Source organism: Megalobrama amblycephala, linkage group LG8, assembly GCF_018812025.1.
Source record: "Megalobrama amblycephala isolate DHTTF-2021 linkage group LG8, ASM1881202v1, whole genome shotgun sequence".
Classification (NCBI taxonomy): domain Eukaryota; kingdom Metazoa; phylum Chordata; class Actinopteri; order Cypriniformes; family Xenocyprididae; genus Megalobrama; species Megalobrama amblycephala.
In genome coordinates, this window is record NC_063051.1 from 5206734 (window position 1) to 5230780 (window position 24047).

The following is a 24047-nucleotide window of genomic DNA, read 5'->3' on the forward strand; positions in this document are numbered from 1 at the left end:
AGGCACTCGTTTAGGAGGTATGAATTTCCTCTGTTAATTCTGATGTGTTGGCTATAATAAATAAACTCGACTAAATGGGTACAAATTGATAACTAGGAGTATAACTGACAAAAGCTGTCCACACTAGCAATGGCAATGTAAACTTTAAGGGTATGGACTGTGGCTTACAGATACTATAGCGGCCCCAATATATATATATATATATATATATATATATATATATATATATATATATATATATATATATATATATATATATATATGTGTGTGTGTGCAAAATGGTAAGTGTGCTTGTGCAAAAAAGATTTAGCTTTTTATTTGTCCTTTTTGGGGCTTTCTTCACTGTATATGAGCTCAAACCTATGGTCACTAATCACTATAGCACACAGGCCAATTTCCATGACAATGTAGTGCCTGTAAATGTTAGCACACTACACATAAGCCAGAAGCTGCCAATTGTGCTGCTGTCTAAGGTGCTGAAGACACAGCAGGAGCCAAATATTTCATCCAAGTCCTCTGCATTAACATTACACTATTTTGACTCAGCTGGTCTTAGCTGGTTTAGGCTGGTCTCCCAGCTGGGTCCAGTCTGAAAAGTGCTCCAAAACCCCTCTAAAACCAGTCAACCTGCTCAGACCACAAGAGCAGCTTGGTTTGAACTTTGTTTTTTTTTTTTTTTTTTTTTTTTTTTTTAAGGGAACATACAACATTTGAAGTCATGTTTTATGGCCATTTGATTTCATAAAAATGCATATTTATTATATATTAGAACCCATTAAACAAAAAATTAGAAAGAGGAATATTATACAGTGATTCAGTACCCTACAAATAGCCCTAAGACCTCATAGTGTATAGTCTCATACTATGAGAAATTCATAGTCACCGTTTGGCATATTGTTAGAGAGTCACTGTCATGAGGAAGGGGGTGTGTTAACCCGGTCACAATGTAGCGAAGTTGTGAAGGGTTTTCTCGGTTGCCATGGATTTCTAAAAGCTATTGACTGCGTTCAGCCTTTCACTGAACGTATTTTGTAAGAGAAACGTACCACTGAAGGAAAAGCATCATCACTCGAGACATTCTGGTGTCGCGCGCTGACTAACAGCTCGAGCTCTGCATTCTTCGCATACAAACTACTGCGAAAGGTAGGCAATTCATTGTTTTTTTTTGGAAAGGAGAGGTTTTATTCTGTAAATATCATTAAATACGCCTGTTTTAAGACTGAAAGCCTCTTATGGGATGTATGAGAGTTATTCTAAAGCGTTCTCTGCTTTTGCGCATCTGACAGGTGAAATCAAAGCCGGTTATTTCGAATTACTATGAGTAGCGTGCTTGATCTGAACTCCAGCTGTAATAGGAAACCCTGTAGTTTGATTTTTATTTACGGTTTGTGTGCTTATACGGCTATATTAAGGAGGTTTAGATTATTAAATTATGATTAGAGACGTTTGCTATTTTCTGTCAACGTTTCACTGCAGGCATATAGTCAGAACTACATCATATATAGATTTAAGCATAGTGGATATTGTGTTTTTTGCTTAAGCCATACAGATGTATACCTAATGAGAAAACTGCTAGATTTGCAACTTTCTTTCTCTTGGTTTAATAGTGTATCAGTGGCATTTTGTTCTCATGGGACTTCAAAGATGTAGTATAATCTGTGAATCTGAAATTCACTCTGGCGTGCAGATGTTTATAGTACAGATATGTGGTACTTTCATTGCACTTGTGGTGCTTGAAACATATTGTGCTTTTGAAAAGCATGCCCTTGCTAGCCCTTGACATCCTTACCACCAACATTAGTCTTGAATAGATGCTAATTTTCCTCTACAGGATTGATCTCTTGTGTTTTCTGGAGTGCTTGGCTTGCTCTTGGGTTCTCATTGAACCCCAGGCTATACGGTCTTAAAAATAAAGGTTTCAGTTAGAAGAAAAGGTGGTTTTAGAGCAAGCCAGTGCAGTAGGAGAGTCTTTTTAAGTTCCACAGCATACTTTCTATTCTCTAGTTGTTTAGAACACATCTATGTACTGCAGTGGTGTGTGGTGAGCTTTTGAAACTAAGAGAAAAAGTCCTTTCCATGCATTGATAGAGGTTTTGTAAATTCATGTTCCATATCCATTTGATGGTGAAATTGTTTCTAGGTTAAATGCATATGGAACCATATTTATATTATGTTATATTATACAGTAAATAATGACCTTTTTGAATCAATAGTTATCAAATCATCTGCAGGTGGATGTAATTTGTAAGTAATTTTAGGGTCATTTTGATTTGGATGTGACCAAAAGTAAAGATGCTGGTAAGTTGTTTACTTTGTAGTTTGTTACTTTTTTACCAGTTTGACATATTCAGGCTGATTTGCACACCTTTTTGAACATCTTAGGCGGACATTATTGTGTTGACAGAGTGATCAATAGCCAATCATGGTGGCACAGAGGCGCCGCCTCCTCTCACGTGACGTTTCACTTGTATCTTTAAACTATATGACACTATTGTACAGTGTTCATTCATTAAAAATATGTTTACATTTATATAAATATCATATTTAGTATTATTTGTTTTCTTTTCTTTTTCAATTTTTAGTAGTGGTTAAACGGATCGTTGTTGATCCGTGATCCGTAGGCCTACGGACCAAGCCCCACGGTTCGGCACGCATGTGATTCGCGGATCAATTGTAAGTTTAACCGCAATAGAGTGAAAGGTTATCATTTGCATGTGTTTTGTCTTGCTAGTTTACACATTAAATAGATATAAAACCATTCCAGCGCTAGAAGAGGCAAAAGAGGATTTAATTCGGTATTGCACCCCACGCTATAATCGGTGCGCATAGATGCACATTACATACAAGCCTTGCGTGCACACACACAGAGAGAGAGGCGCGTTTCAGATCGCTCGCGAACTCCAAATTGATTTCTCCAAATCGCATCCTCAATGCACTTGGATGGACACATACACGCTTTATGTCAGTCAAAATACCCCTCTCGGCAAATATTCTCGTAAACACATCCGGTTATGTATGAACGAGGTAAGAATTAAGATGTGTAGGCTATCTATCAGAGTGTGCATGCATGGTCTTATTCTTAAAGTGACAGCAACCTATAAATACCTGCTGATGTCTGTCATGTAAACCAAACAACAAAACACAGCTCTAGAAGGATAGTTCACCCAAAAATGAAAATTGGATGTTTATCTGCTTACCCCCAGCGCATCCAAGATGTAGGTGACTTTGTTTCATCAGTAGAACACAAATGATGATTTTTAACTGCAACCGTTGCCGTCTGTCAGTCAAATAATGGGAGTGAATGGGAACTCGATCAATAAGAGTCGAAAAAACATGCACATACAAATCCAAATTAAACCCTGTAGCTCGTGACGACACATTGATGTCCTAAGACACAAAACGATGGGTTTGTGCGAGAAACCGAACAGTATTTATATCATTTTTTACCTCTAATACACCACTATGTCCAACTCGCTTAGTGAGGTCTGATCGCGCTCTGACAACAGCAGTGATGCCTAGCACTCATTGAAGTATATGCGCAAGACATCACTTCCGCTGTCACAGTGCGTTCACACCAGACGCGACTTGCTCGAATAAATCGCGCTATTCGCGCGTATTTGGACGCTTGAACATTTTGAGTTTACTCGCTTCATTCGTGCGTGAAATTCACTTCACAACAGACGCAAATTCACATCACGAGAGGGGCTCTCCCGCTCCTTTATGTGTCCCAGACTCTTCCACTTCTTTCTATACACTTTCTCTGAATAAACACAACTTGTCAGCGGGGAAATAGTTGTAAATTACAGCGAATAAGTTTAATTGGTCGGCTTTAGCTAGCTTGTAGTCTCAATATGTATATTTATATAGCTCAAATTGAGTAAAGACCATTTTTTACAACTTGCCAGATTGTCCGACCTCCTCACTCACTTTCTTTCAAGCAAGATCCTTTTTATTCTTGTTTCTATAAAAGTATGAAGATGTACAGCGACAATGATTTTGTCCTCCATTGTTGTTTGCTTATGCGCGTCAAATGCCCGAAACGCTCAATTCGCGCCGCATCATTTGCGTGAATCGCTTCATTCACACCACAGGATGTCTATTCACATCTTTGCATTGACTTAACATGTAAATCACTCGCGCTTAACGCTTCATTCGCATCTGGTGTGAACGCACCATCAGAGCACGATCAGACCTTACTAAACGAGTGCTGAACGCAGTTGGACATAGTGGTGTATTAGAGGTAAAAAATGATATAAATACTGTTCGGTTTCTCACACAAACCGATCGTTTCGTGTCTTAGGACATCAATGTGTCGTCACGAGCTGCAGGGTTTAATTTGGATTTGTCTGTGCGTGTTTTTTCGACTCTTATTGATCGAGTTCCCATTCACTCCCATTATTTGACTGACAGACGGCAACGGTTGCAGTTAAAAATAATCATTTGTGTTCTACTGAAGAAACAAAGACACCTACATCTTGGATGTGCTGGGGGTAAGCAGATAAACATCAAATTTTCATTTTTGGGTGAACTATCCCTTTAACAAAGATTAAGCTATATGTATACAGTGAACAGTGTCATTTTACATTTCATTATTACATTTCTGTACACAAAAATTAATACTACAGTTAGACCTTATACTTTATGTTGTATTTATCTATGCTTGTAATTGTGTACAGTTTTTTTTTCTTTTTACAGTCTGTTCACTTGCCTTTAATAATGTATTAGTTGCTTAGTAGTTTCTGCTGTGGTATCAGAGTAGTTAAAGTGGGCTTAGTAATAAATGCAAAGTTACCCCCAATTTTTTTTTTTTTTTTGTGCTTATCTGAAAAATTATCCAATCCGTGACTTAATAACCGTGATATGATCCGAACCATGAGTTTTGTGATCCGCTGAACCACTAATCTTTAGTATTTAATATTCTCACCTGCTTTTTTATGTTAGTAATTTATACAATGTTCAATCACGTTTAATATTATGTTTATGTTTGCAGAGTCAATTAATTTCTTGCCCAATACATTTTATAAAAATGAGTGATGTATACATTGTTTGATCCCATATTTACCTTGTTTTATATTAATACCTTCTTTTTGAGAAGGCACCTTTTGCTACCTTTTGAGGAATCAACCTTGATATACTGGTATTTTCAACAACCTAGAATGCTGATCAAAAGAACAACTTGATATAACATCAAGAACCATTGAAGAGCCTTTCATTTTAAGAGTTTTAGTTGTACAAAACCCATTTACATAACATGTAAGCTCTGTGAGCTTCTTAAGTAGGCTCTTTAATGTAAAACATATTGAATGCAGCCCTCACAGTCAAATTTTGATGTGATTATCAAGCCTTTGCGCCTATTATGAAAATCACATTCTTTCTAAATCTGTGTCATGACAGCAAGATAAGTTACTCTACTGTAAGGAAAACAATTAAAGTCGCATTAGAGACAGAAGGCAGCCTCGTGTGCCTTGAGACTTCACGAGTGAATTCAGTACCATGAATTAGGATGATGATTGGTTTCTTCTCTGGTCCACAGTAAAGAGTGTGGAAAGCCAGATAAGAAATGAGTTGGATGTTCCTCCACTGAGACAGTGGGTGTTGATTTGTTACTAATGAGCGGTGGCAGAGGAATGAATATTGTGCTCATCTGAGCTTGTGAGAACACCGTAGATGGCTGGTTTTCTATTAGACATTTTTTTTTTTTTTTAAATCCCCCTACCAGAAACAAAAGCGATCATTTGTTTCACATTCAAATCTTGTTTATGTACGGTATCCATTAGGGCTAGCTATAATCATCATTATTATTATGCAACAGTTAATCTGATAAGTTTAATGGGTCATACATTTGTGTCTTTATTTACTAGGCAATTTAATGGCGAAATTATAAATCATTAGGCCTACACATAGTTTGAAAGTCTTATGATTCCTTATTTGAAAGATAACAAAGTTCAATGTTTCAGAACTCATAAGAACTTCTAATTGACATCGTCAACCTCTTAAAACGATGAGCTTTAGAGGTTTCTTTTTGAGTTTGATGATCAAGTACTAAAATACCAATTTAAGTCCAATTTTACTGAAAAATAGATTCAATGATCAACTGTTGTTCATGTTTATGCTCATTACTGTCTTATCTGAGTTGAGACCAGGACTCTTTCATGGCGTAAAGGCCATTTATTTGCCAAATTTTGCCAATTGAGGCCACTGTGAGGAAAACTAGGGCAAATTCCTCTCACCATCAACCCAGAAATAGAACACTGTAAATGGACAATGCAGCACGGCATCATTATAATGAAAGGTATTCTGTGCCTATCAGATGCCTGTCACCCAATAAAATTATTTTCTGCTGCTTGTTGAGGAGAGGTGTGCTGTTTTCTAAGCATTCAGAATTATGCTTTCAATTGGCGGGTGATTAAAGGTGAAGGAGGAACTGAGGCATAGGCTATCTATAGGGAATGGAATGATATAGGCACATACAGTATAACACCTTAGGAAACGCATAGCAACCACAACAAAGTTTGATGTTTGTGGGTTTTGTGGTCAAGCACCAAAAATCTAGTTCTTTATACTCTTTGAAGTCCACTGTAAATTGATGTGTGATAAGACCTTTTTCTTATTCATGATATACTTTTATCATATTCAAAGGTTGCAAAAACAATTCAGATTTCATTTTGTGTGTGAGATAACGTCTGTGGCTGAGCGCAGTGTAGGCTAACTGATTTTCACTGTGGATTCGAACCATCACAGGCAGAGATTAAACCTACACAGAGGCCTCTCATCTCCATGTGTGATGCCATATTCACTCAGACATACAAATTCAATTGAAAAACACCTGCGCCCTAAGCTAAAAAATATGCTGCATCTCGCTTTTCATTTTCATGCGAGCGTAATGTAGGCGCCAAAGTTTTCTAAAGCAGAACGATGCTAAATAAATAAATAAATGAATGAGGGTGGCACGTCTGAAAAGAAGCACAGATATGATGGGAATTTGTGTGAAAGGAAATTTGAGAGGGAGGAAAAGTTATTCAAATGAGCTTTTTAGTCTGGTTTGCAAATGCAACATGACTGGAAATGTCACAGAGTTGACATTTGCAAACTTTGCAAACTGGATTTGATTTGGTAACAAACACAGTCTCAGTTCTAAATCATTTTTCTCAAGGACTAAGTTAGAGAATGTTAAACATACAGACAGTTTCAAAGGGTCGATTGTTCAATCCAAAAATGAACATTCTGTTATTACTTACTCAGCCTAATGTTGTTACTTTCTTCTGTAAAACACAAGAAGAAATTACAGAATGTTCACATTGCTCTTTTTCCATACTTAAAGTGGGCATATAGTGGACTCCAAATAGAACAACTGTTTGCTGTCATTGGCTTGAAATCATCTGCAATGCATCTTCTTGACACACAAAGTTTGAATATGTGTATGGATGAATAAGATTTAAGAGAAGTAAAGCTTTATTAATAAAGTGCTTTTTAAAACCATGTTTACAAAGTGCTTTACAGAAAGCATAATGCCATACAATAATATAAACAAAAATAAAATAAGACAATATATTTTTATATAAAATGATTCAAAAAATGTTATATTTTTTATTAATAACTATTATGTATTATATTATTATTTTATAATATTATAATATTATAAAATATAATATATTTAATACTTTTATAGTGCTTTTTGTGATTGACAGCTCCTGAACACTGCTTCGTTATACTTTAAAACTGTGCTTTTCACACACTCTAAAAAATGCTGGATTATTTCAACCCAAATTTGGGTCAAAAATGGACAAACCCAACCGTTGGATTAAATTTTTTATTAAATTTTTTATCCCAATTGTTGGGTTTGTCCAAATTGACCCAAATTTGGGTTGAATTTTTTTTTTTTTGGTGAACTATCCCTTTAATAATTGTAATACCTTGGACCTATGCTATAATTAAGTCCTTGATAAATGTTTTATAGTACATGACGTTACTATATAAGCTTCTGTTGTCAATGCTGAATACATTGCTCACAGTGAGACTTTCTTTTTACATGATTACTGGCTTGAAACCACCATCTCTAAGATCCTCTTATATTATTTTTTATTAAACTATTCTCTCTGAAGGAGAGGGCAGTGCCTGTGTGTTTGTGTGTAGCCTGTGTATTCTGTGGTTTTGAATGTGGGTGTGAATAAGATCAATTCTGTCTGTTGAGCATTGGGGGAGGGGAGTAACGGGTAGCCATAGTAAAGATGCGGTGATTATTGTGATGGAGGATCTCCCCCATACCTTCTTTAACAGGCTGGTTGTCATTGGAGTTGCTCGGTCACCGTCATCACTTGCGCCAAAAGGAGAATTAATATAATGAGGTAATACTGAAGGACAAACCTGAGGAGGGCAATCTTATCAGACATGTTCAAGGTTCCCTTTATCCATCCTTCCCCAAGAGGGAAACAGAAAGCACCAAAAACATCCAGTAGATTTTACAAATGCTTAAGGCAGTAGGAAAGCACAGTTTCTGTACTAGCATTAGATGTTGTTTGATCATTCAGTGTATCTTTTTTTTGGATCCTGAAGCACTGGATCGTTAAATACTGAAGTTAATCGTCTTTTATCATTCGGAGAAAGTGCCCTTCGACTTTTTGTGGTTTTGTGGTAATAAAATCTCTGGCATGCACAGACTGTATTTCACAGAGGTAGGGAAGCACTGGTCCTTTTTAGTTTGAAGTCAATATGAAATTAAAGTCGATGATGTTTCCTTTGCTTTAAAAGCATATTCCTGGTGTCACTGTGCACGATTGATCATTTTATTTCAAAGTTTAAAAAAATCATAATTTTCAAAATTTAACAGGTTTTGCATCTGCATTTTTTGCATTTTTTTTTTTTCTCAAAGTCCTCTTGTAGTCAAAAATTGTATCCATTAAAACTCATCTTTGATCACCAAAATGACATATTTAAACATTTTTTTTCCTGTGAAAAAAATTTATTCATGCCTCAATATAGCTTGAATGTATAGTGGGTTATATTGGGTTGCAATTATTATTTCATGTTGATTTAAATAATTTTGTAATCATCATATACTTTCAGATGTGCTTCTGGCTGTTTTGCACGGAACCCGGCACTTTATACCATTAATAAACCCGACTTGATGATTGCGACTTTATATCTCACATTGCGTCTTTATATCTCACAATGCAACTTTATTTATTGTAATTTCAACTTTCTATCTCGCAATTGTGACTTTTTAGCCCATAGTGTAATTTTATATCTGACAACATGACATTACTCTGAGACAGAAACTGACCATACTATACCTGGCAACAGTATACAATTTGTCCAGGGTGACAAAACTTTGATAGTAACTTCATAATGACGTCATACCTTTGCGTATTTATTCATGTGTAACCTTATCAAATTAGCTTTGATATGGGAAGCTGAAAGATCAGCATCTTTCTAATATGAAACATCACAGTGTTGCACAGGCCTTTGAGCAAAATAACGCCAGCAGCAACATTCCCTGCAGGTTCCCCATCCCCCAGCAAGCCTGCGGTCATAGTCTGATTAATGGTCCTATCTCTTTCACAAATCTCCACTTCCATCGATGCACTTTAAATCTTATTCATGAGAAAGGACATATCAGTTAAACAACAGGAGATATGAGTTTGAACTTCTCAAGACGTATATTGTACACCGCAGGGTGCCGCATTAAAAAATCATGCTAGTATATGTCCCATAACATGGCGTGAAATATAGCATGCTCATGATATCTACCATATAATATTTCTGTGATAGTGATACTGAATGAAATTCGAAGCATGTGACACTGATGGAATTTATACAAGCCATTATTCAAATCAGCAAGACCCAAACTATGAAGTGAGCAGATTATATAAAAAAAGACAAAAAAATAAAAAATAAAAAAATGATGAATGGGCTTTGACTGCTTATGGAATAGCGACATCTTTGTCCCTGGGGTTCTCATAAAGGAGGTTGTGTTTCAGGGTATGGGCAAGCTTGGAAAGGCACCTCAAAGATGGAGTGGAGGAAAAGAAAGGATGCTAGAAAGAAAGGATGAAGGAGGATAGATGTGACAGCCATGGGGACCTAAAAGTTCATGGCAGTGAATAGACTCATTGTGTACAGGGACGTGATATGAAACATGTAGTGGTTTGCTTTTGCGCCAATCTGTCCCTCTCACTATGTAAACAAGGATGTACCAGTCACAGGACCTGCAAGAAGACCTTTAAAAAAGAAACATTTAGCTCTTGCGTTAACAAGGTCCTTTATAAAGTGAACATGATTGTTCACCCAAATATGAACATTCTGTCATGTCCTTCCAAACCTGTATGATGTTTTTTCTTCTGTGGAACACAAATGGAGATGTAGTTTAAAGAGTGATCATGTTGCTCTTTTCCTACAATGACAGCAGATGAGAAATGGGCAATAAGTTACATTTTATGCACTACTAATTATTTGAGCATTCAACATAAATTCACCTATAAACTATGTATTTATGGGAGCTAAACTAAACGGTGTGCACATCACCATGCATGTTAGGTTTCATTTAGTTTAATTAAAAGTAATAATAATAATAATGTCAATTGTTATTTGTTGTAAGTATTTGTATTGCCCATAATTAGTTTTAGATACATTTTCGGTAACACTTGAAGCCTTTATATATAGGCTAATGAATTATAAAATTATTTTTAATGCACTAATTATGCCTTGTAATGCACCTTACTGATTGTATTGAACTTATGAATAATTGTAACCATAATACAAATCTATTCATTGTTACACCTTTAGAAAGTGTAATACATTAAAACACATGGCAAACAACCAATTTCAGATGTAACAAGGAATCTGCAAAAATTTTAATGCATTTTACCTTTGGATACAATTTTTTATGAAAATATGTAATGCAACATACATTACAAACAACTTTATAATGCATTATACAGGCTTCAAGCAAAATGTTTTGCTTAATAATTATATTTATGCATTTGGCAAACGTTTTTATCCAAGCGTCTTTTATTGCATTCAAGGTACACATTTTATCAGTGCTTGCTTTTCCTGGGAATAGGACCCATGACCATGAAGTTGTTAACGCCATGCTGTACTGTTTGAGCTACAAGAAGGGATATACTAATTGTTTTATTATTTAGGTACTATATTTATGTGGAAATGTACTTACTGTTGACAGTTACATGGGGGAAAATGAGTATAAAACAACTCATTTTAAAAAAGACCTTATGAATGGCTGGTGCAAAATGGACAAAAAAAGCACCATTAAAGCATTTAATACATCTCAGAATCTATATTATTTTCTAAAGTCAAATGATAGCTAAGTAAATATAAAAAAATAATTATTGAATGAATCTTGTTTACTTTTCACTATAACTGCTCATGCTGCTCTTTCCATATTCTGTTTAACTTCTTTTATCCCACGGAAGAAAAAAAAATCATACAGGTTTGGAACAACATCAGGGTGAGTAAATAATGACCAAAGTTTTATATTTTTAATGAATAATCCCTTAAAGCATGAGTTGAGATCAACAGAAGAGTCAAAACTAAGTTAAATAATTCAAGCAAGGGCTTGTGGGTCATTAACTTGTTTTATTGTCTGAGTTCAACCTTCATGCCAAAGCTTGTCTTGCATCACATTGTAAATCAGTCCTAATGGGTATGAACTCCATATGTGCACACATAAACAAAAACAAAACCAGCAGGTGCAGTCCCAATGTGAATGAAACCATTTCTGCCTTCTCTAATGCCCACTTCCATTTGTTTAGCATGCACTATGGTCTTAACAAGCCTCTCTATGCAGTATATCCAACACGGAAACCATGTCTATCAGAATGACAGAGTGTGAGACCCATATATAACACCCCCATTGGGACCCATTACATTGTAGGTGCTATAAGGAGACAGGCAAGTGGGAGAAAAAAAAAAAAAAAAAAACACTACACACATACTGCTAATATATGTGCGTGCCCTGCATGGAGAGATGATGTTTACTGGCTGAGAGCAGTAAAACACCATTAGCTGGGCATCAGAGGGTTGATGAGCATTGATTAGAAAAGAAGCATGGAGGGCATAATAAATGGCTCGCAAAATGAACTTCAGTCTCTGTAAGTCTCTCTATGTGCACTTAAACTTTAAAGACACTGTTGCAAAGAAAAGTATCTTTAGGTAATTAGATTTAGCCTTTTATATGTGAAGTGTTGCACAAATCTCAACATATGGCCAAAGATTGTGTGGAAATGTAATTGGATTTAACCCAACACAAATCGAATTAGCTGGTTAAATTAGCTAAATAATTAAGTTTGAGTCTTTCGGTGAACCCTCATTGTAGATGTGAGAAGAACTTGCATCAGTCTTCAAAACAATCTATCTATATATCTAATTTTTAATTCTGCTTCCTTACATTTCAATTTAAATGACAATTCTGCATCCTGTTTTCTACCTCAATTCAAATTAATTTCATCGTTTAAGAATGAATTAGGAATTTAAAAGGCATTCTTAATGAATTTCTCTGGATATTTACCGTGTTACTCCTGGTTGGGGCACAGTTTAATGTCTGACAAAGAGTTTGCGGAAGGATAAGACGATCTTTGTGTCTGTCCTTGGCACTGTGCGCACCTAATCATGCTTAGGGCCAGAAGCACAGCGATATTCAAGAACTCAATGTTCACATCCTGCAGGAACAGCAACTGTTGTACCAGAACACTGCCAAACCTATAATTCAACACTGCATTTTGGGACCAATACCCCATGTCCCTTACTGACCCCGCTGAGAGCCCATGGCCTTGTGACCTCATTACATTTTCTTCTGCAGGTCCCAGTGAAATCTGTTAAATTCAAGCCAGACTCTAATTTGTTCAATTTATCTTTGTATTTAGAAGGAATACAGATGTGCTGTTAGTTCCCATAAGGGTGATTGGTCACTAATTTGGGAAATGTTGGGAAATGAGGAAACTGGGTTCTTGGATAACAAGCTTTTGCTTTCAGTTAATTGCGATGAAAATACTGTTATTGCTTTGGCTTCTACATCCCAGTCCTATAGCTCAACTGGTAGAGCATGGTGCTATCTTGATTTCAACATACAGACTGATAAAATGTATATTCTGAATGCTCTTTGGCAAAAGCATATGCAAAGCACATAAATGTAAATCTCAAAAGCTTAAAACCGCTGCAGTTAAATTATTGCAAATGCAGACCTCTGGAGTTGGTATAGCATTGATTTAGACTTTATTTGAAAGATGTAATTACTGTGGTTAGTGACAATTGCTGCATGGCAGATTTAGACACATAAACTACCAGACAAAAGAGCATAAGTGATGGTAATTTCAGCTTAATTGATTTAACTAATTACAGACAGGAGGTTGCATTAGCAGAGTGCTTTAGCATAGTTTAAAAAAAAGTCTATTGATGCAAGATGTTCACATTTTACATAGCTGTCCTGCTAAATTTGCAGTAGTGCTTTCATGAGATACAAATAGAGATAGAATGATCTGTAAGAAGAAGAATGAGATACCTCAGCTTTTTTTTAAACTTCGAAATCCAATTTTGTTTGTGGAAGTCCATTTCCACCTCATAAGAAAAAATCATGCTTTGGTAAATTAATTATGAGATAAAAAGTAATAATTATGACATATAAATTAAAATTATGAGATGAAAAGTTGTAACTATGACAAAAAATAGTATGACATAATTAATTTCATTTTTCTCTTAATTATGACTTAATTCCCCGGTTTCACAGACAAGGCTTAAGCTAGTCCTAGACTAAATGCATGTTTGAGCTGTTTTAACTGAAAGTAACTTGCACTGACATATCTTAAGTTAAAATATGTCAGTGTCATTGTTTTGTCTCAAGATGCACACCAGTAAATTTTTTATTTTTTATTTTTTCTTGGCCTGTCTGTGAAACCGGGCCAATATGTCATAATATTGCCTTTTTGTGTCACAATTATGACTTAGTATGTTATAACAATGATTTACCAAACCATTTTTCTTTATGTTGCAGAAGCAGGTTTTCTTATGGAATAATGTAAAGTTCGGCTCATATCTTGAATGTTTACATGAAAAATTGTACTTTTATGTAGTTCTTTTGTAAAAATGACTTTGAAGTGCATTTGCTCCAAATGTGAAGAATTGAAAGGCTACAGAAAGACTGATTTAATTTCATTTACACATTCTGTGTAAGCTGAAAATCTCAAGATACTTCAGTCTGTTTTGGCTCAAGAGACATTAAAAATATATGCAGTATAAACTAGTAAAAACTGTTCACAGTTACTGTTCATGTTATCTCACCTGGGAAATAATTATCCTACTTTAGAATTAATAGCATAGACACAATGGCAATGAAATCAAAAGGAAATCAAATTAGATGTTTCAGCATAGTTGCTTCAAAACAGCAACTAAGCTGACATACTGATTGTGAAGTCTTGTTGTGTTGTTTGCTAGTAAGCTAGTTCCTTGACTGTTATATTCAAGCTTATTAGCAAAGTTGCTACAGTATATAGGCTACTGTATGTGTGAATAGCCCTTAACAGTCAGATTTAAATGTGAAAGAGTTTTTTATGGTTATTTTATGAAACATACAGGATACTAGCAGCTTGGTTATCACTTTCAGACCAAGAGAAGCACGGAATGACAAAAAGAAGAGTTCTAATTTGATTTTATTGGTTGGCTGTCCTTGACAAAAGAATTTCAAGCAAAGCATCTCATAATTAACACTAATTAGTACATACTGATGCTTTATTGCCATTCTGCAATTCATCTTTTTTTAAAATTCAGCTCTGTTGTCTACCTATTACCTGTGTCTTGAGCAGGTTTCAGCGTTCCGCTAATTATCTAGCTGGGAAAGCGAGCGCGGACACGTCACTGTCAGCGCCGAAGCGCCTCAGAGACCTGCTGTTATATGACTCACCTCAAATATGGCTGCCAAAGTGGTTTCACTTCTTTGTCAGTCATTGTACCAGCTGACATGGATGAGTAGAGACACGAACAAAGCAGTTTTGCACACTCCTTTCCTGCTAATGATGTTTGAGAAGAACGGGTATGTTAGCTTTCAATACAGTCTTTTTCTATATATCATGTGTCTACATGCATTGTGTTGGGCTAAACGCGTATGACAGCAAAACAATAACCGTTAGGCATTTCGTCAACATCATTTGCATAGATTGTTCAGATCAAAAAAGGTCTTTTGTGTCACTGACAAGCATCATTGTAATGATGCTCTATTCATATTTTAATTATTTATATATTTACAAAATAGTTTTTCTTTTTTTCCATTATTACAAACCAATCCTGCATCGCTTAGCCTGTTGCAAAGTGTACATTTCATACGATCGGCAAAGGTTATCTGAACCCTCGCTCATTTAGAAATGTCACAGATCCAGAACTGTCAACAAACCCAGTGGTAAATTGCACGATGCAGGTGTTCTTCCTACACCCGAGGTCTGTTAAATGCGACCCTTGTGGTGATCTGGCAGCGTGTGGTGGTAATTGGACGACGGGGCTGTCCATCATACAAATGGGGTCGAGAATCAGAAAAACCCTGCCTACATTTTCACAGGCCATCAGCTATGATTGACACGTTGAGCTCTGCTGTGCTCGAACAGCCCCGAGCGGTTTGTATCTGATTCATTACATCCACTAACTGAATCTTTCAAGACTGCTGTGTTTGAAGTTGTTTTCACTACTCTTTAATGTGTTATTTTCCATTGACTGCAGCTAAGCCGGTTACTATGGGCAACCTGTGTCACATGGGACCCTTGATAGAACTACTAGCGTGTGAGGTGCCTGTGGCGTAAATACGCCGTTTCTCCACACGTGCACGCAAAAGCAGGAGAGGAACACTATTTCATCTGGCTAGAACCATGAGACAGAATTCATGCAGTGCGTGTTATTTTGATAAGCAATTTTTTGGCCTTTCAACACAATTGATAAAAGCTGCATTTAATTTGCAGAGCAGGTTTGGCAATTTAGCACTGTTTGTGAGCAAAAATTAAAATTCTTTCATCTTATATTCACCCTCATGTTGTTCCGAATCCTAACCTGATGATTTACATGCAACCTACAGTAATAGGAAAAATAATGCATTATAAAGTTGTAGATAAACAAAGATTATTGGAGTACATTTGACATGAAAATACTATTTCAAGTCTTTCTACTTCAAAATGTCATATGTAAATTCAAATTCATTCTTTTCTTTGTAATTATTTGTATCGATTTCTAAGTGAAACATGTTTTTCAGTGTGGAAACTGTGTTGATCACTTTTTTCCAAGCATATGTAATAAGGACTGGAGCTTCATAAAAGTAGTTAATATGACGTGCGCTATTTCCCATGTCCTCTGAATTCATATGATAGATTTGTGTGAAATACTGACTGAAATTTGCATTGTTGCCCAGTCAGCAACATAGTGTGGCCCATATCCGGCTCACATCTGGTACATGTGGACTACATGATGCAGACCGGATGTGGGCCGACACTATGTTGCCATCAGGGTATTTAATAGATAATTCGAGATAGTCTTCCCTTCCAGCTGTTAACCACTACAATTGGAATACCGAGTTATTGAGGAACCGGATCAGTCAGGTTCCTGAACGAATCATGCAAACTGAATCATTTTGTGAACTGGATCATTGATTCAAGTACTAACTTAAAAGAATGATTAGTTGTCAAATTGGAGAATGCTACTTATATCATGAACAAGCCAAGAGAAGAAATTGATCTCTTATTTTCTGTTTTTGCCTTTTTAATTTCATGGATTCATAAGATTTAGAACATATGGATTAATTTTATGGAACTTTTACATCATTTTTTTTTAAGATTGAAAGCTCTCGTACCCATTCATTTCAATTGCATGGAAAATAGTGTCCTGCAGTGTTCCACAGAAGAAAGAAAGTCTATGTATTTGGAATGACAGAAGAGTGAGTAAACATTTATTTATTTTTTTTAAATTAGAATTAGAATGATCAGAAAGCCTTGATGCAGTCACCCGCAATGGTCACAAACCAAAAGAAAAGGAAGGAATAAAGAAGGAGAGACAGAAAGAATAGACTTGAAGTGGGAAGAGTAAGGAGAATAAGGGCACATACTCATGTTCATCTCCCGCTGAACTGTATCTAATCCCATTATCGTTGTACAACAGCATCATATATAATGTCACTTTTTGTTTGGACAGCAATAGAAAAACAATCCCACTCCCATGTCCCCTTCCCGCCACCTGTGGCATGAGAGGGCTTGAGCTCCGGTGTGCCAGCTCATCCATTAAAACTCACATTCCACTTAGTCTTTTATGCCACCTTATAAAGGGCACTCGGGCAAGCTCTTCTCCATTCAGTCCCAAGTGCTCAGCATTCCTCTCACTTGACATGAACATCCTTTGCTGGACCCAAACGGCCTTTTATTTGAATTGTGTCTTCATACAGAAGCTACACTGTTTCGGTCTTGTTAGTAACTTTCTCAACCAGCCTAATTTGGAATAGATGCACTTCTACTTGCTTTCCATCAAAGGTGTTCCATCATTCTGAAGAACTTCAAATATTCTCATAACATTTTTAGTATTTTAATTTGCCAAAACAACAACAACAACAACATAACATTGTTTTGTTTTAGAGGCAGATAACGTACATTTTGTCATTTTTTTTTAAGATGAAGCAATAACCAATTTTCCATTCACACAATGTTATGTAAGTTTTGGCATATTGCATAAAATTGCTGGATGGAAAAATATGTATATAATATTACAAAATTAATAAACATTTTTTTTTATTCTGTCAGAAGTCGTGCATAAACTACGACAGAAACACATTTACAGAAGAAAAAACAGATGTGCACCAGAAAGGTCATTTGACTGAATAATTCACTCAGAAAAGATATTGATTTTGCAATATTCAATTTTTTTATTATTAAATCTGAAGCTTGGATATTTATTATTTAATAAAATGTGCACCAGTAATATGTATTTACAAAGGCAATTCTGATTTGATATTGAGGTATGGTTAGATTTTTGTTTGTAAGGTGTGAAAACATAAATGATTTATGAGCTTATGATATTCTATTCATAACTACCATATCAGTCTATTAATAATGCAGAAAAATGCCCTAGAATGATAAATAAGGCATAATCTTAACATAGTTATCATTATATTAACTGTGTTTTTTTGCTATGACTGCAGTGTAAATAATAGAAAATGGCCTTGTTGTTGGACACTGCTGTGAGTAAATTAGCATTAGCAGTGGAGTCACGTCACCAAATTGCTTTTGTGCTGTGAAGTGTGGATGACATACAGTGAGCTTAACCACACCTAGCAGTGAATGCTAACGACAGACTTCACCTTCGCTAGACCTGTGAACACAAATATCATCCATTTGCAGAGCAAAACCACAGTTTTTGGGATACAACAGCTTAAGCAGATTAGCATAGCGACACCTAGCACATAAGTGTAAAGACCTTAGGTTTAAGGTTATCGCTCAATGTATTACCACCATGCTTGTCGCCATATTAACCCCACTTCACATATTATCACATACGCAGTTTCATCCCAGTTGGTTCAGTTCTAAAGCTGCAGGAGATGTGGCATTACAAATGGATTTGTCTCATCTACTAGCATTCAGAACAAAGTAAATAGGAGTGTGTCAAAAGTGGCAAGATATGATTTTATTTCATGTTTTAGTGAACATACATATTTGTCCACTTGGTCTTGTCCACTCTACACAGCCCGTGGGGGGAGGGGGTGATAACGGTTTGAAAGAGCCGTGTCTACCTGCCGTTATCAATGGAAGACAGCTGGTGTGAGGAGATACGCTGGGAATTCATAAAGGTCCCGAGCTTGGCAAGATGATTGCTCTCCACGCTGCCTGAAATGAAACCCCTCCTCCCTTGTATTTTTTATATAGACATGCATTAAAGCATCTGTAAAGGAAATGAATTTGAAAATGCAGCTGGCAAGATTGAATGATTTCAGAAAAACAGTCATATCTTAAGGGAAAATAAGGAAAATATCTAATTCTGAGAACAGATGTTGCAACACAGTGGCAGTACCTGGGTTGTTTTTCAAAACGAGTTCTGAATGGATTCTGCCATTATTTGTCATATTAAAAACATAATTTCTTTATTTCTTTATTACTATTATTTTTTTCTTCAATCCTGAGGATGCTTTTCTGACCTGTCCCCACCTCCGTGTTTATATTGTATTGTATTGTAAAAACTTTATTGTCCCCTACTTTAATGCTACTTTTTATTCCTGTATTAGACTATATTCATATTTTGGTAGATCGTTGTGATAAATATTTGGAAAATGTTGTCTTTGATTTTAGTTGATATAATACTTAAAAAGCATTATATACATTTATTCACGATTAAACACGGCTATGACCGCTTCACCCAACGGTTCTGTGTATCACTACACAACACCCTTAGTAACCACACTTAGCAACGTAAACTGTTTGTTCTCAATTGCTTTTGTTCATTGAAGCTTACTGTATTATTTAGAAGAGTATTGTGAGAAAGAGATCGAGAGATTTAGCATTTTCCTTCAGGTTAGTCCTATGTTCATAATAAAAAAATCAGTTTAAATGTCCGATGTATTATCTTGTCCTTTTAACATTTAAGGGGTTTTCCTGCGACTGACAGCGCTAGTCAAAGCATTTGTCAGTTGCGTCTTGTTCCGTGTTCACAACAATTCAGTCTTTTCAATGTAAAAGTCTTCACTACTGACTGACTCACTCATTAAGTCTTTGCCGCCATCTAATGATGTTATAATGTAACTTCTGTTACTGTTCACAGTCTGCTTCGCATCGTGCCTAACAACATTCTTCATCTGTGACTTATTCACGATACAGCACAGCCTCGCGTACCTTATTGCTTACATATATACATACGGGGCTTGAAATTAACTTTTTTGCTCACCAGATACTGTGGCTAGTGGTTTTCCAAAGTTACTTGCTACTCAGCATTTTCACTGGCCGCAGTTTTGACATTGATACCATGTGGGAAAACTGCCATATAGATATCTTTAATATAATTTGGCAGCAGGCATATCAGGCTGCTGTCAGTTTAAGACCTGACACACTGATCCATTTTACTGATTCACATGCATGTCCTTTCTCAACTCAGTTAAAGCATAACTGACGGTTACCGTGAATACTCTCCAAGACCAGCATTTTGACATTATTTTGTTTGTATTTGACTGTTTAAGTTATTGAAAGGCACAAGATCTGATGGAATGAGTGAAATTATGCGCAATATGTACAATGGGTTGTTTGCAATCACGTGGTTCTGGGGACGCACGAAATACCGGTGGAGGGCAAGCAGTGAAAATTAGAATGGAAGAGATCTTTCTGTGCTGGTTTAGAAAGGTATAAACAGAAAATCACAACATATGTTGGACGTGATCTTTATGTTATGAAGATGAGCGACTTTTCCACTGAATTGAAAGAATTTCCTGCCATCGAGGAGGTATATAGAGAATGTGAAGCTGCCGTCATGCCGTGTTCAGTTCTAATCTGGGTTTGTTTATATCGCGCTGCCTTTCTGCTAGTGAAGTTAGGGCAGTATTTTTGATTTTCTGTCGTGATTGTGAAAAATGTCGCAATTGTAGGTCATTTATGTTGAATCTAGAATTACAACAGGAGCTCACATCATCGTTAAAAGAAAAAACTGGACGTTGTAATACAATTGTTGCCTTTTATACGTGTAAAAACACACTATTGAGGAGGTGACGGGAAGACGCCCTATATCAAATCTAATAATGTCACTGATTTAACCCACTTCCTATCACTCAATAAAATAATCACATAGCTGAGTCTTTTTTAAATGGGATAAAATATCTTCTCTTCCCTGCAAACGATACCATGAAGAATGTGGATATTTAACCAAGTCAAAAACAAATAAGGTAAGCAGGTATCCATATTCATTTCAGTATCAGCGGACGCAAAACACTATTAAAGGCAACAACTTTTAAAGTTAAAAAACAATATAAGTTATAAAAAACGGTATAAGTATATGTAAACGATATAAACACCTTTTGGGTTCTCGATTTTATTGATTTGAGCAACCATAAACGACGCAAAACATACAAATTTTGAGTTTTTGATAGGATTCCTATATAGAAAAACCAGTCCCTGCCCTCCAGACTCATTCGTGCTGCTGCTGTGACGTCATGTGCAAACAACCTATCCCACGCTGAAATTTAAGCCCTGTAACTCCAACAATATTCATCTGAAGCAAATCTACACGCATTTGGCAGGTTGGCGGTGTTAATGTCAAATGCTACAATATTACAAAATTGTACTTTAAGAATCACCTTATCAAATGGCACCTCCTTCATACAATGCCCCACCTCTATCTTTAGATTGAAAAAGATTTTTTTCTGCACATTGTCATTAATTAAAAAAAAAAGCCATATTCAGGAGATCGTTATGCATCAGCTAAAAAACACTGAACTAGTGAACAATTAACTGGTTTGATCAATTCTCTCTTTGAAAATGGGAAGAATACTTAATCATGTAAAGTGCATCAGCGACCACAGGGATGTGGCACAAATACTAGATCAATCAATACTAGCTGAACACACAGTCAAAGATGAATAGAGTGACTGTGAGAAATGCATCCTGATGCATGCTGCATCACAGATATGCAGGGACAGGTTCCTGTTTCCCTGGATGCTTGAAGCTTGAATTAAGACCGGCAGTACAATCAGCAACCTTGCTCGCCAGAAGTGGGGGCATGCAATCCCAGGGCTACCACGTAGTAGAAACTCTACAGCCATCATCATTAAAACGCCACCAAAGGCCCAGAGACCATAATGCGTCTTTTCTGCAAGCGCTGCAGTTTTATCTGGCTCATTTGAGACCGAGAAGACCATAGCACTATGAATTATCAGCCATGGGATGCTCCTTCCCGCTAGCTCTTGGTGGTATCCAGGAACAACCAAAGGAAGCATGCCCATCTTACTGCAGCAGTTTTTGCCCATTCTCCTCAACCCTACCACCTGTCAGCCATCTAATAAGGGTTTTAGTCTTCATTTATCTTCATTTAGGGTGGGGAGAGGGGATGGTTATGTTTACCGTTCAAAATATTACGCGTTTGGACAAGGGAGGAGGGGTGCCCAATGCAGGCTGTGTTTGAGCGGGGGGAAGGGCGCTTTCGAAAGACTCATAGACTCGCTTTTCCCCCAGACTCCTAATTACTCTGAAACATTCTTCCATCGTCTCATAGTCAGTGCTGACAACGGTATAGAATTAAAGATCCTGGATGCCCACAAATGGCATTAACATGTAGATACAAAAATGCTAAGTGCATTTATCATGCTGTCAGCAAAGCTATTGAAAATGGAGTGAGTCAATACACAAGATGACAATACACATTAATCAACTCTATTTTCCATAGTAAATACAGTTAAATACAATTTTATTAATAATATATTAGAAAATATTATCTGCATAAGTCACATTGCAATTGTTCATTGCACTAAAGTTCGCATTGGTTTTATTTGACTGCAATCCAGTAGTTCATTGGTCCCCAGTTCTGCCCTCCCCCATCCAATTGAAAGCCACACAATCAATGAGAGTTTGATTTAACACTTGCAGCCCCAGAAACCATGAGGGATGTTTGGCCTGTCCCGCACTTAGCAATGCCATTGATTGTTATCCTAGTTGAGCCGCTGCTGTCTGGTACGGCTGATCGATTTAAGCAGCCATAGTGCTGTGCATAGTTAGTGGGTCAGATATTGAGAGGGTATTTCTGGCATAGGCAACCTATTAAACAAATTAAAAGTGCTTATATAGATCTCTTCCTTAGCATCTGAAGTATTGGAGAAACTCTTTATTTCGTCCCACTTCAATCAGACCATGGATTCTTCATCAAATGCTTAGATAAGGTGCATTGCAGAGTTCAAGTTAACATTTCCACTTGCACATATACCTTTGGTACATTTCCTGTCTCGGCTTATAATTGATTTTATCATTGCTTAGATGGATCCTTTTCCTTTAAAACCCTTAAAACCCAGGTGCAGTAGTCACTATGAAAAACTTTAGGAAAATAATGGTATACACTGCAAAAAATATATTCTTAAAGCTGCCATTGAACGTTTTTTTTACAAAATGTAATATAAGTCTAAGGTGTCCCCTGAATGTGTCTGTGAAGTTTCAGCTCAAAATACCCCATAGATTTTTTTTTTAATTCATTTTTTTAACTGCCTATTTTGGGGCATAATTAGAAATTAGTGATCGACCGATGTATCTGTTTACCGATATTTTTCCCGATATTTAAGCATTTTTTCATAATCGGGTATCGGTTTTGTAATATCGGATTCGCCGATTTACGGCGCCATCTTGTGGCCGTTTTGAGATTTCCGCCATTACAGCCCGGGCGTCTGAGGAGATCAGTCAACAACAACTCAGTGCACAGGTAAAGTATATGTTCTACTTGGTTTGCTTTAATTAATCAACTTTATTTAACATAACAGACATGCACAAATGAGATCTGAGACATAAATTCCTGATATAGTTAATTTATGCAGCTTGTTTCTAAACAATTGAGACGAACTCATTGAGTCACGTAGTGTAATTCGTAATGTCCTGCCCCAATAAAGACGTAACTTTACATGAATTAAATAAAACAGACATGAATGAGTGCATGTTGAAAATAAAAGCGCTGAATTTAATTCTCTATCTGTTGTATTTGCTCACCATTAGTCTAGAAGAAAAAGTTCGTTCATATTGCTTAGCAACTGACGGATGATCAGGAGGCTTAAGCACGGCCACTGAATGAAACTTTTGACAAGATTATCTTGTTTAAACACCCTAGATTATATTATCATTTACTACATAACAATTATTTCGCTAATACACATATAAATATAGCCTACCGCTTTGTGGAAATTAATTATTTATTATCTCCATGCGCGATCGCGGTTGATTAAGTTATAGTCAAACAGCACTTTGTCAGTTGGCATTTCATGATTTAACGTTAGATAAAATTTAGATCATAAAATGCCAACTGACAAGTGCTGTTTAACTTTATATAGTCTCGGAAAAAAAAGTTCATATTGCTCA

At 36.3% G+C, this 24047-nt stretch overlaps 1 protein-coding gene across 1 annotated transcript in view; it reads left to right on the forward strand.

The window, feature by feature from the left end:
- The first annotated feature begins 950 nt into the window (after positions 1 to 950).
- chl1b (cell adhesion molecule L1-like b) overlaps positions 951 to 24047 on the forward strand; it is a 113769-nt gene continuing 90672 nt past the window's right edge. The window contains exon 1 of the mRNA XM_048198872.1: positions 951 to 1143. The gene's annotated coding sequence lies outside the window, so the exon portion shown is untranslated. The remainder of the gene's footprint in view (positions 1144 to 24047) is intronic.